Here is an 11,591-nt window from a genome sequence, read left to right on the forward strand (position 1 = left end):
CATCCTTCAAGCCTCCCGGGAACATGCCCAGTGCCCGGTACGGCCAGTATGGCATGCCTGTCCGCCAAACTCTAAATCACCCCTTATGCGTCTTAACCCGGACCAGTCCCCAGAGAGCTATATCCCACATTTGACCCAACATTAGAGGCTGATGTGGCTTCTACTAGAAAGTCTTTCAGATCATGGACAATTATCAATATATATGATCTATTTCTTTTGTCAGGGAACTTTTTAACTTCTAAATATTTTTTCACAGATTCAAAAAAGGGAACAGCAAAAGGGAGGTCAACGCATATGTCAAACTCCAACCCAAAAATATAAAAACATTTAAAAGTGATGAACCCCCTCACCTTCTTCAGGCCCGCTCAGTTGGTACCATGCCGAATCTAATCAAGGATTCTGTGGATGCAAGCTGGAGATGCCTTAACTTCCCACCACTGCCTTGCACTGGTGCCAGGAAACAACATTCTTTGCTTCACAAAATGGAAAACTAAACTATGCCTTCAGAACGAGGGAGTGTCCAAAACGAATAACTAGAACCGGACAGCTGTGATGAATCATGTGTTCAAAAGAGGTAAAGAACAAAACATGGTAGGGCTTCCCACAAGAATCTGGTTGAATCTAAGGCCGGTCCAAGGATTTTATGGTGGCTTGGTGAAATGAAAAGTTGCTACTTCGTAGAATTTAATTGAGCCCATATCTTTTTGGGGTGATCCGTTACCAACTCCTTACAAATTGTAATTGCATTTAAATATAACCCCTGATGAGTCGTCAAAGTGCTTTTTCGGCGAGTAGCACGCTACTCCGGAACCCAGAAAGGATTAGTGGTGAATTAGTATAGGAAAATATGAATTTAATTTGAGCGATGGATAGGTTAGTCAGTTATTTGGATTGAAAAAGATAGTGGAGGGATAGAACAGGGAAGGGTTTGCATTTATATAGAGCTTTGTACCCCTGATGAGGTGTTGAAGCACTTTTCAGTGGGTATCACGTTCTAGACGGTGGCCTAGATTTCCTCATTCTACCATTAACGAGTTGGCTAAAAACTGACTTGCCTAATTTAACTGCATCTTTTGACCGTGAGAACAGTGACACATCTATCATTTTTTGTGAACCTTTATTAGGGAACTCACGGGTATGTTCCATGCAGGGACTTCCTGTGTTGTTTCATCAAGAAGAGGAATTCTGCTCTGATGGACGCTACTGTGAGGCAATTTTCAGCAGACAGATCAATTTGGGGAAACGGCGAGTACTCAGGGCAATACCTTACACAAGCGCACTGCCAGTGGGGTCTGCAGCACTATAGAAATAATAACACAAATAAAAACCTGAATTGTCAGTTGTGATTTTTGACATCAATGTAAAAGAAATGGACTTGCATAAACTGCTGGGCAATAAACGTACTGAGGGCAAAGTGCTCTGGCAACTGCATCCAAAAAGAAAATTATAAAATACAAACACAAATAAGACATCAGGCAACTTGGTATACTACAGCACCATAGACCCTGCGGAAAGCGGTAACCACAGTTTATTAAAGGTATGCCAGTGGTGAGGCAGTGCCTTTCCACAGAAGCCATGATTCCTAAAGCAGTTAAACTCTTTAAAATTGTTTATTTGTTATGGCTTTGAGCTCAAAGCTTGGGGCTTCTGTAATCCAGATCCCATTTCCTTTCCTCCACCTCCTCCTTCTAAAGACATCTGATAAAAATCAACAAACGAGTTTCCTGTGAGGAAAGCATCGTGTTCTCTGCAGCTGTTTTGACTGGGTCCATTTTTTGACAGACATATTACTGCTGTGGGCCATGCCAGTGAGGTCAGGCGTGGCGGCTTCTTTTCTTTCCGGGCTCGAGCAGGAAGTCCAAAGGAGGTCTTGGGTGAATTTACACTGTGGTCTCAAGGGATAGAATTTCGAATAGTGACACGTGAGGCCCTTTTCGTTCACGCCATCTTTGATTAAAGCCGAAGCGGGCTATGCCGGCCATTAAAGGCCCGTTCCAGCGTTAAAGGCCGGAGCCAAAGGCGAGGGCCTTTAACAAGTGAGCAGGCATTTAATGGTCCGTTTAGCCCAGCTACGGCAGGCTATAAGGATATTAGAACATTCAGCCCCATCAGGACTGAATGTTCTAATTAGTAAAACAAAGGCCTCACGGCGCCTGAGGGGGTTGAAATCCCATCTGGATCCACAAGGCCTTTGTTGACAGCTGGTGCTGTGAAAGACAAGCATTGGTATGTTGGAGCACCAGGCGTATACCAGCCATTAGAAGCCCGGAGCTACTCCATTATCTTCAATGGAGCGCTCAACATTCCAATGTTCTAAACTGTAGTTAGCAATGAACTTATCTTGAAAATTGCCTGACCGAGGGTACCAGACTCATTGTGCTCTGCTCTAGAGCACAATGAGTCTGGTACCTTCGGTGGAGCAATTTTGACGAGCCTAGTTTGCACTTATTTATTCTGAAAAGGCTAATTGAATTGAAATTCGGAACTAGAAGGAATTTGATGTATTGTGGAAAGTGACACGGATCTCTGAGAATAATCAATCTTTAAGTTGTAGGCTTTGGCACAAATTCTGTGGCTCTTAAATGATAAAGAGAGAAGATTTCACGTAAAAGCGGAGTATGTTCTTAAAATCGATACATTAGGAAAATACAAATATGGCATGGTATCGTCCCAAAGAATAATGCCAGCAGATCTCACCTTCACAATTGGTGCACTAAGGAGCCCCAGTGCCCTGATTAAGCTTTATGGATTAAGTGACGGACCCCAAAAATGCAAATGATTATAAACATAAGACCGACAGACCCTGCATGACTATTCGCCTATTATTATGTTTTAGGTCTGGCATTAGCCAAGACCTCTTGAATTTGCTAAAAATATATCTTTGTCATACTCTTTATCCATTGGTCTGTTATTGTGCCACTCACATAATTCTTCCACCTACTACATCAGACAGCATCGGGCAATGGTTCAGACTATTTAGCCATTGGCTTCCTTCACAAAGAGCACATCCATACACAAAGTTGCTCCTGTCAGAGCTCTTTATGAGACCAAAAAACTATTTTGCTTTTAGCCAATTTCTTTTTTTTAGATTTACAAGGGCCCAGCAGCATCCCCAAGCATAAAGTTTTGCAAAATCAGAGACAAAACAAACATTGACGAAGCCAAAAGGCTAGCAGACAATGCCAGACCTATTGGCTTTACCAATGCTTGTTTTTGTCATATAAGTCACTTGCCTTCTAGAAAGGAAGGAGGTATTTTGCCTTCTGAAATTATGGAATCATTTCGAAAAATATAAAACCCTGGATTTTATGACTTCCTCTACCAAAGTTTCAGGTGAAGCTCTGTATTTCTGGAGCTAATATATATATATATATATATATATATATATATATATATATATATATATATATATATATATATATATATACACACACACACACACATAATATAAAGTTATGCTATTACATTGGAAACATCCTTTACAACGCAACTGTTACAACGAAGTACCTTTACAACGCAACCATTACAACGCAACTTTTACAACAACTTGCGCTGGGTGGCGCTCTAGGATAGGGAATAGTTTTAATTTACTATCCAACACCTTCCCTACTATCCACGGGGACTGGAGTTGGAATAGTAAATTAAACTATTCACTATCCAGCGCCCCCCAACGCAAGTCGTTGTAAAACTTGCGTCGTAAAGGCATGTGTTGTAATAGCATGCGTTGTAACGTCATACATCCCTATCATATATTGTAATACTGATGCTGTCTTCTGGGGATGTTGTTGGCACGCAGCATCATTTACGGTCATAGCTCCTCATCTGATCGTAGATAACAGCAGCAAACATTACATTAAGCTCAACAAATATAAAATGTGCCCACAGAGCGTCTGAAAACCCCCATCATGAGGTGAGTATTGTGAATGTGGGTACTGAGCACTTTCCTGGTCTCACGTAGTGTAATCATAGTGGGGTGGCAGATGGCACATCAAGTGTCAACTAACATGCTGACATCTGGACAGGGTATTACATGCTGTCTCAGTGATTACTGTCATGCGTGGCTTTTCTCTGAACAAGCAAGGGGGAAATCTGCCTATAGTAAAATATTGGATATTCTATTAGAAATTGAGAAAATCCACCATGAGTGCAGACACATGTTGGAATCTTGAAGAGTATGTTCATCAGCAGCTACTTGAGCCGGAGCACGAAGCCCCAAACGACTTGTTGATTACACATCAATTAAAGGTTGAGATGTTCTATTTCATTAAATAAATGGCCATTTAGTGTTTTGCCACGCCTGACATCAGTCTCACGTTAATGCTGGATTTAATCGTGTTTAGAGCTGTTGTTAGGGGAAACATCCTTTACACCGCGGATGTTTCAACGCAGTGCTGTTACGACGCGTCCTTTACAACGCAAGTCGTAACCACGACTTGCGCTGGAGGGCGCTACAGGATTAAGAATAGTATATTTACTATTCCAACACCTTCCCTAGTGTCCACGGGGACTGGTGTTAGAATAGTAAATTATACTATTCTCGATCCGCGCCCCCAACGCAAGTCGTTGTCACGACTTGCGTTGTAAAAAACGCGTTGTAACAGCACGCGTTGTGACGGTACGCGTCGTACCGTCATACATCCGTTGTTAGCCAAGACCTTTGATTTTACTGAAATTAAATTTATAATACATTTACTCATAGGAGCGTTTAGCCAGCCATCTTCATCCATTGGTCTGTTATTGTGTCATGCACATTTTTCTTCCACCCACTGCTGCATACAGCATGGGATGATGGGCCATCCCACTTTAGCCATTGGCTAACTCCCCTGTGAGGTGGCAATGAGCACATCCACAAACACAGCAGTTTCCTTCAGTGCCAGGGAATACTACAATGTGTCCTTTTTTGCAAACAAAATACAACTTTTGCTTTTAAATAATGCTTTTTAAGATGAATCCAGGGCCTTGCAGATTCCCCAACATGACAAAACAAACATTGGCAGAGCCAAAAGGTTGACAGTGCCAAACGTGTTGGCTTTGCCACTGCTTGTTCGTCTATCTGCAGACAATGGTTGTAGAGATTCCTGTCTACACCCTGATACTGCTATTGTGAATGGAAAGCGCCTCCCTCCGTTCCTCGTTCATGCTCATGGGCGTTGGACGCGCTTGTTTTCGGGCCCTGCCCGGACAAACCTGTTCTGTGCACATGACACAATGAGTAACACTCAGAGGAAGTTCTAAAGTTCACAGGCGTGTCTGCTGCACACCTACTCTATGGTAAGTATCCGTTTGTCAATGGGATGACTGGCACTGGTTTATGTAAGCCCTGGTACCCCTGCTTTGATTGGCTTTGGACTATATTGTTATGTTATCTGGATTTGTAGAGCGCGACTTAACACCCGAAGGGTGTACTGAGTCAAGGCCACTCACTGCAGTGCTCTGCTTTGTTATGCTACATTGTCCAATGCTGTGACTTGTTAAGCTGTGCTATGTTATTTGTATTTTTAAAGTACATGGACGTAGCAGCCTCTTGGCACTAAAAAGTAAAGTGGCCACTGTGAATAGAGACTTTGCAACCCAAACAATTATGACAGTGAAGAAAAGGCTTAAGCAAGAAGTTAATATAGTGCCAATCTCAACAAGCGCAAAAGTTGATGTCTGACCAATGAGAAGCATTTCAATGAATGCGCCAATATGTGTGAGGCTGACATCCATGCCCAACGTCACCGGAGCTAACTCAGCTCCGCTCACCAATGTGACGTGTGCCTCAACTCTTTGTTCACTATTGTCGTCTTTAACTCAACTCTGTTCACTGGTGGGATCTCTAACTCCACTCTGCTCACCATTGTGACCTGTGCCTCAACTCTTCGTTCACTATTGTCTTTAACTCAACTCTGTTCGCTATTGGGATCTCTAACTCCGCTCTGCTCACCATTGTGTCCAGTGCCTCAACTCTTTGTTCACTATTGTCTTTAACTCCACTCTGTTCGCTATTGGGATCTCTAACTCCGCTCTGCTCACCATTGTGTCCAGTGCCTCAACTCTTTGTTCACTATTGTCTTTAACTCAACTCTGTTCGCTATTGGGATCTCTAACTCCGCTCTGCTCACCATTGTGTCCAGTGCCTCAACTCTTTGTTCACTATTGTCTTTAACTCAACTCTGTTCGCTATTGGGATCTCTAACTCAGCTCTGCTCACCATTATGACCTGTGCCTCAACTCTTTGTTCACTATTGTCGTCTTTAACTCAACTCTGTTCGCTATTGGGATCTCTAACTCCGCTCTTCTCACCATTGTGACCTGTGCCTCAACTCTTTGTTCACTACTGTCATCCTTAACTCAACTCTGTTCACTATTAGGATCTTTAACTCCGCTCTGCCCACCATTGTGACCTGTGACAACTCTTTGTTCACTATTGTCGTCTTTAACTCAACTCTGTTCACTATTGGGATCTCTAACTCCGCTCTGCTCACCATTGTGACCTCTGCCTCAACTCTTTGTTTACTGTTGTCGTCTTTAACTCAACTCTGTTCACTATTGGGATCTCTAACTCAACTCTGCTCACCATTGTGACCTGTGTCTCAACTCTTTGTTCACTACTGTCGTCCTTAACTGAACTCTCTTCACTATTGGGATCTCTAACTCAGCTCTGCTCACCATTATGACCTGTACCTCAACACTTTGTTCACTATTGTCGCCTTTAACTCAACTCTGTTCACCTGTGACAACTCTTTGTTCACTGTTGTCATCTTTAACTCAACTCTGTTCACTATTGGGATCGCTGTTCACCTGTGACAACTCTTTGTTCACCGTTGTCATCTTTAACTCAACTCTGTTCACTATTGGGATCTCTAACTCAACTCTGCTCACCATTGTGACCTGTGACAACTCTTTGTTCACTATTGTCGTCTTTAACTCAACTCTGTTCACTATTGGGATCGCTAACTCTGCTCTGCTCACCATTGTGACCTGTGTCTCAACCCTTTATTCACTATTGTCATCTTTAACTCAACTCTGTTCGCTATTGGGATCTCTAACTCAGCTCTGCTCACCATTATGACCTGTACCTCAACTCTTTGTTCACTATTGTCGTCTTTAACTTAACTCTGTTCACTATTGGGATCTCTAACTCAATTCTGCTCATCAACATAGTATTTAACTTATCTCTGTGTTCAATATGATGTTCTCTAATCCAACTGTGTTCACCATCACAGGTGTAAACTCAATTCTGTCCACTAGCGTGATCTCTAACTCAACTTTGTGACCTTCACCATGGTCTTTAACTGAACTCTGTGTACATCAGCGCTGTCTACCCCAACTCCGTGTTCACCATCATGACGTACAATTTAACACTTTTTCACCACCATGTACTTTAACTATTTGTTCAGCCTCACAACTCCTAATCCAATCTCTGTGCGCTATAACAGTCTCAAACTCAACCCCCTGTTCACCACCATCATCTCTAATGTAATTGTCTGTTCACCTACATGGTGTGTAACTAACCTCTTTGTTCACCGTTGTGGTATTTAACTTAACTCTTTGTCCACCATCACGATCCCTAACCCATATTTTAGTTCACCATGGCAGTTTTGAACTCACCCCAATGTTTTCATCATGGTCACCAACGTAACTCTGAGTTCACCATCACGGTCACTACTCAACTCTAAAGTCACCATCATGGTATTAAACTCAACTGTGTGATGTCACAATATTACTTAATGTAAGTTTTGACTCGGGTCCCAAAGCCCACAAGAGTAATTCCTGCTACCATTTTATGCATGGAGGCGACAGCTGTAAACATCTGCTTCCTGACTTCACTGCACTGTGTGACCCTGGGCAAAAATGCTCGCCATTTTTCTGTGACTCGCTTTCAAAATGCGCCACGTTGTACAGCGCTTACAAACAAGCTAAAAATAGGCCGGTGTTAAGCGCTACTTAAGGCGCTGGACATGACGACATACCTATGCAAGGCCGGGCCGATGTTGCGCTTCGCTCATCTGTGATTGCCGGTGAGTCACAGCGCCCATAGGCTATTCGTGGGGGGGTTTAGACGCTACATCTCCGAAAAGGAGAACTCAGGAAATGGACCAGCAAGCGCGGCCAAAATCTGGCTCATGGGTTTTGCACAGTGTTGGAAAAAAAATCTGTGGAAAGTGCAAAAGTTTTAAAAAAAAAGAAGTGCGCACAGATCAGAGTGACCCTCAAAGAATTCCCACCAGCTACTGAAGCCGGCACAGATGCGGGCTGGCCCAAAATCCTGGCACTCGTTGAGCAAGACGTCGCCCCAGCCCTCCTGGCCTGGCTGCTCGCGAACTCTGCTTATGGCCGCCTCTGTGCACAAGCCAGCTGTAGCAGCGTGACTGTGCGGACTGCTGAGCCCACACCCATCCCGGCCCAGCGCGAGGACATCCTGTGGGAGGCGGGCTGCTGAGTCAGGAGCGCCCATCTGGAGGAGGCCTCCATCTTGTCACGGTTCTCGTGACACTGACTCTATCTTTTTATGAGAGGTCGAGCGACTTAATCCCTGGGGACTGAGTGCTTACTGCGCTGCTGGAGGTCATCCATTTCATGAATGTGGTGTTCTATACATGACTGTGCACTCATTCAGACTCTCGATCTTTGCACTCACTTTTGGTTCACTTACTCTGATTCAGTCACTCACCCATTAGTTCATTCACTCATTTGTTCACTAAATCACTCATTCATTCGTTCGCTCACCTTTTCACACCTACTCACTCGCTGGCTTACTTTCACTGGATTGCTCTCTCACCTACCTACACAGTCATGCTCACCCACTCTCAAACACGCATTCACTTACTCATTCACTCGGTCACGAACCCACTCGCAGCTGGACTCATTCTCTTCCAAGCCCAATCGCTCATCCACGGGTTCACCCATTCACACGCTCAATTACTCACTACATCGCTAATTTAACTGGCATCAACCCATTACTCCCTCCCTCACTGAGCTGAAGGGTGTTCCCAAAGTCTCTAGGTGACCGACAGGAAACCCACATGTGGCGCAATGGCCAGAGCTGCTGACTTTATAACTGGGGAAACAGGTTCGAGTCTCGGCGTCGGCTCAGCATCCTGTGATTGTGGGCAAATCACTTGGGGGCTTATTTACAAGCCCCTTGCGTAATTTTTAACGTGGGAAAAGTGATGTCCGGGTGGCGTAAGGGGTTTGTAAATATGCCCCTTAGAGCCTGAGCCTACACAAAAAAGAACGTGCCCTTGAAATGTAACTGGTGCCCCCATGAAGAGCGTCCTAATACTTTCGGGTGGAGTTCGGACGAAAAATAATAATAATAAATATATATATATATATATATATATATATATATATATATATATATATATATATATATATATATATATATATATATATATATATATATATTTGTATGTATATATATATTTATATGCATATATATTCACACAGACACACAGGAACCCGTGGTACCCGGGTCGCTGAGGCGCCCATCCCTTCCTGCTTGGAACTCCTCGACTGACCGTCCCCCGGCGCCGCCTGCCCCCGCACCCAGGGCGCATGCCCGGGCAGCAGCGAGGAGGCGGAGCCGCCACCGGCAGAGGAAGCCTGGCCGGAGAGGATGCTCGCGGACCGCCCGGTCCGGGATCCGCCCGCACCACTGAGGGTAGAAAGTACCGAGCTGGGCGTGCACGCCTCCACACGTGAGTGCGCACACCACATAGTTAAGTGAGACGTGCATCACCGCATAATTCTGGGTTCCAAAGCCAGGACCCCGTCTCATGGCGGGGCTGCAGCTGAGAGGGGTAAGTGCGCTCCGCTGGCCGTCAGCCACCCCCGGCAGTGGTTCACACTGTCCCGCCACAGCGCAGACATCCTCCCGGTATGTGGAAAGAATGTACCGAAAACTCCTCCGTAAAACCAGACAAACCAACACACATCCGAGGCAAAATGCACCGACATCACAACATCGTATGCCCCACAAACACGTGCCACACCGCTGGCACTGCCTCTGCCCACACCCACCGCTGCCAGGCGCCTCTCCACCCCTGGATGCCCACCCTCACCGTCGCCGAGAATCCATCCGGCATCTGCAGCCCGGCCGGAGGTCTTCCACACCCCGCCCGGGCACTCTCCGGGTCACTGAGCACGCCTCCCCGCCCTGCCGGTGTCTGCCACACATGCCCCCGGTGCCATGGGGATGCCTGCCGGCGTTCTCTCCCAGCACTCCCCTGCTCTCCCAGATACCACCCTCACCCCCTCCCACATGCCATCTATCTGCCTACAGCCGCCACAAATACAAATTCTGCAGAAACGTTTTTTTTTTTGCCAAACTTACCAGACCCTTTTGGAATTTGTTTGCAGAAACCAGAATCGGGGACCCTCAGAAGACCTTCAGGGGTGCGGGAGACCGTTGTCGTGTCTTCTGGGGACAGCCGCTTGCCAGGTCCCTGTGTATCTTTTACGCGTTTATTCCTCGGAACAAGTGCACGCCTTTGGTTGCGCTGGGGGTTCGAGCTGTGTGCCTGGACGCCCCGCGGCCGCTGCTGCCTGCCTCTGTCTGTAATCCGGTCCCCCTCAGACAGAGCAGATTTCAATGCAATCTCACCCCACCCTTTTTCGTGGGCAGTGATGTCAGACACTGTGTGTGTGTGAGAGGGAGGGAGGGAGAGAGAGAGAGATGCCTTTGTATCATCCACCACACACACTGGAAATCAGAACTGAAATAAAAGGAGGCTGTAAAATCTTCACGTCAGAAATGAACTCATAACCGTGGGAACAGGGCTATGTCCTGGTTTTACTTTTTTAATCATTTGAAAAAATATGTTTGTGGTTTTGTAGAGTGTTGTTTTTCAGTCTTTTCTGCCAGTGCCAGATTTATGGATTTCCGGTTTTAACTTCCCATATGTTTTTATTGTCTGTTTTTTTTGGGCTGGCAGATAGCTCAGTGAGCTACAGCTGGAATCTTCTTGTAGACTTCCAAATCACATGTTCAAATTCAGTAGGGAAGTCCTTATAGAGAGTCTGAGAAAAATAGTTTTCTTGATTTATGATAGCACATTAGTAGAGAATTGTTTTGGTCATGACTTGACAGCACACACTTGCTGTTACTAATTCTTATACAAAAAAAATGCAGAATTTTCAAAACTTTAATTTAGCTCATATGCAAATCTACACCACAGATAGTATTTCTTGTAAGAGACACATATGCTTCAAGAACACCCATGCTAGTTTTAGGGCATTATGAGATGGGACATATATGAAAATAAATCTACTACTGTTAAAATCCCACTATGTGTTGAAAGTGGTGTATCAGCAATGAAACCCAACAACATGGTTCTCTTGGGGTAGCCAATGACATTAAACATTTACTAGCTTTTTCAGCAGGTTGTTTTGTTAGAGCAAAAAATCCACATATCTTGATATATCCCTTTATCCAAATGAGACTCCCATAATCTTTTATTTAGGTATTTATTTTTAAAGTTTTATATAGCTCAGACTAGAAACAGCAATAGTTTGGACCTGCAGGCTTGACATGAGAACAGTTAACTCCCCCTGCAAGACGTTTATCTGAGGGCTGTTACTAGTTTACAATTAAAATGTAATAT

General features: G+C 44.7%; 1 protein-coding gene across 2 annotated transcripts in view; it reads right to left on the reverse strand.

Annotated features, from left to right (window-relative positions):
* Positions 1-10,577, reverse strand: part of PEA15 (proliferation and apoptosis adaptor protein 15) — a 372,825-nt gene extending 362,248 nt beyond the window's left edge. For both annotated transcript variants that reach the window (XR_013603786.1, XM_078670533.1), the window contains exon 1: positions 10,322-10,577. The gene's annotated coding sequence lies outside the window, so the exon portion shown is untranslated. The remainder of the gene's footprint in view (positions 1-10,321) is intronic.
* Between the last annotated feature and the right edge of the window lie 1,014 nt (positions 10,578-11,591).

The sequence above is a fragment of the Lissotriton helveticus genome, chromosome 12 (genome assembly GCF_964261635.1).
Source record: "Lissotriton helveticus chromosome 12, aLisHel1.1, whole genome shotgun sequence".
Classification (NCBI taxonomy): Eukaryota; Metazoa; Chordata; class Amphibia; order Caudata; family Salamandridae; genus Lissotriton; species Lissotriton helveticus.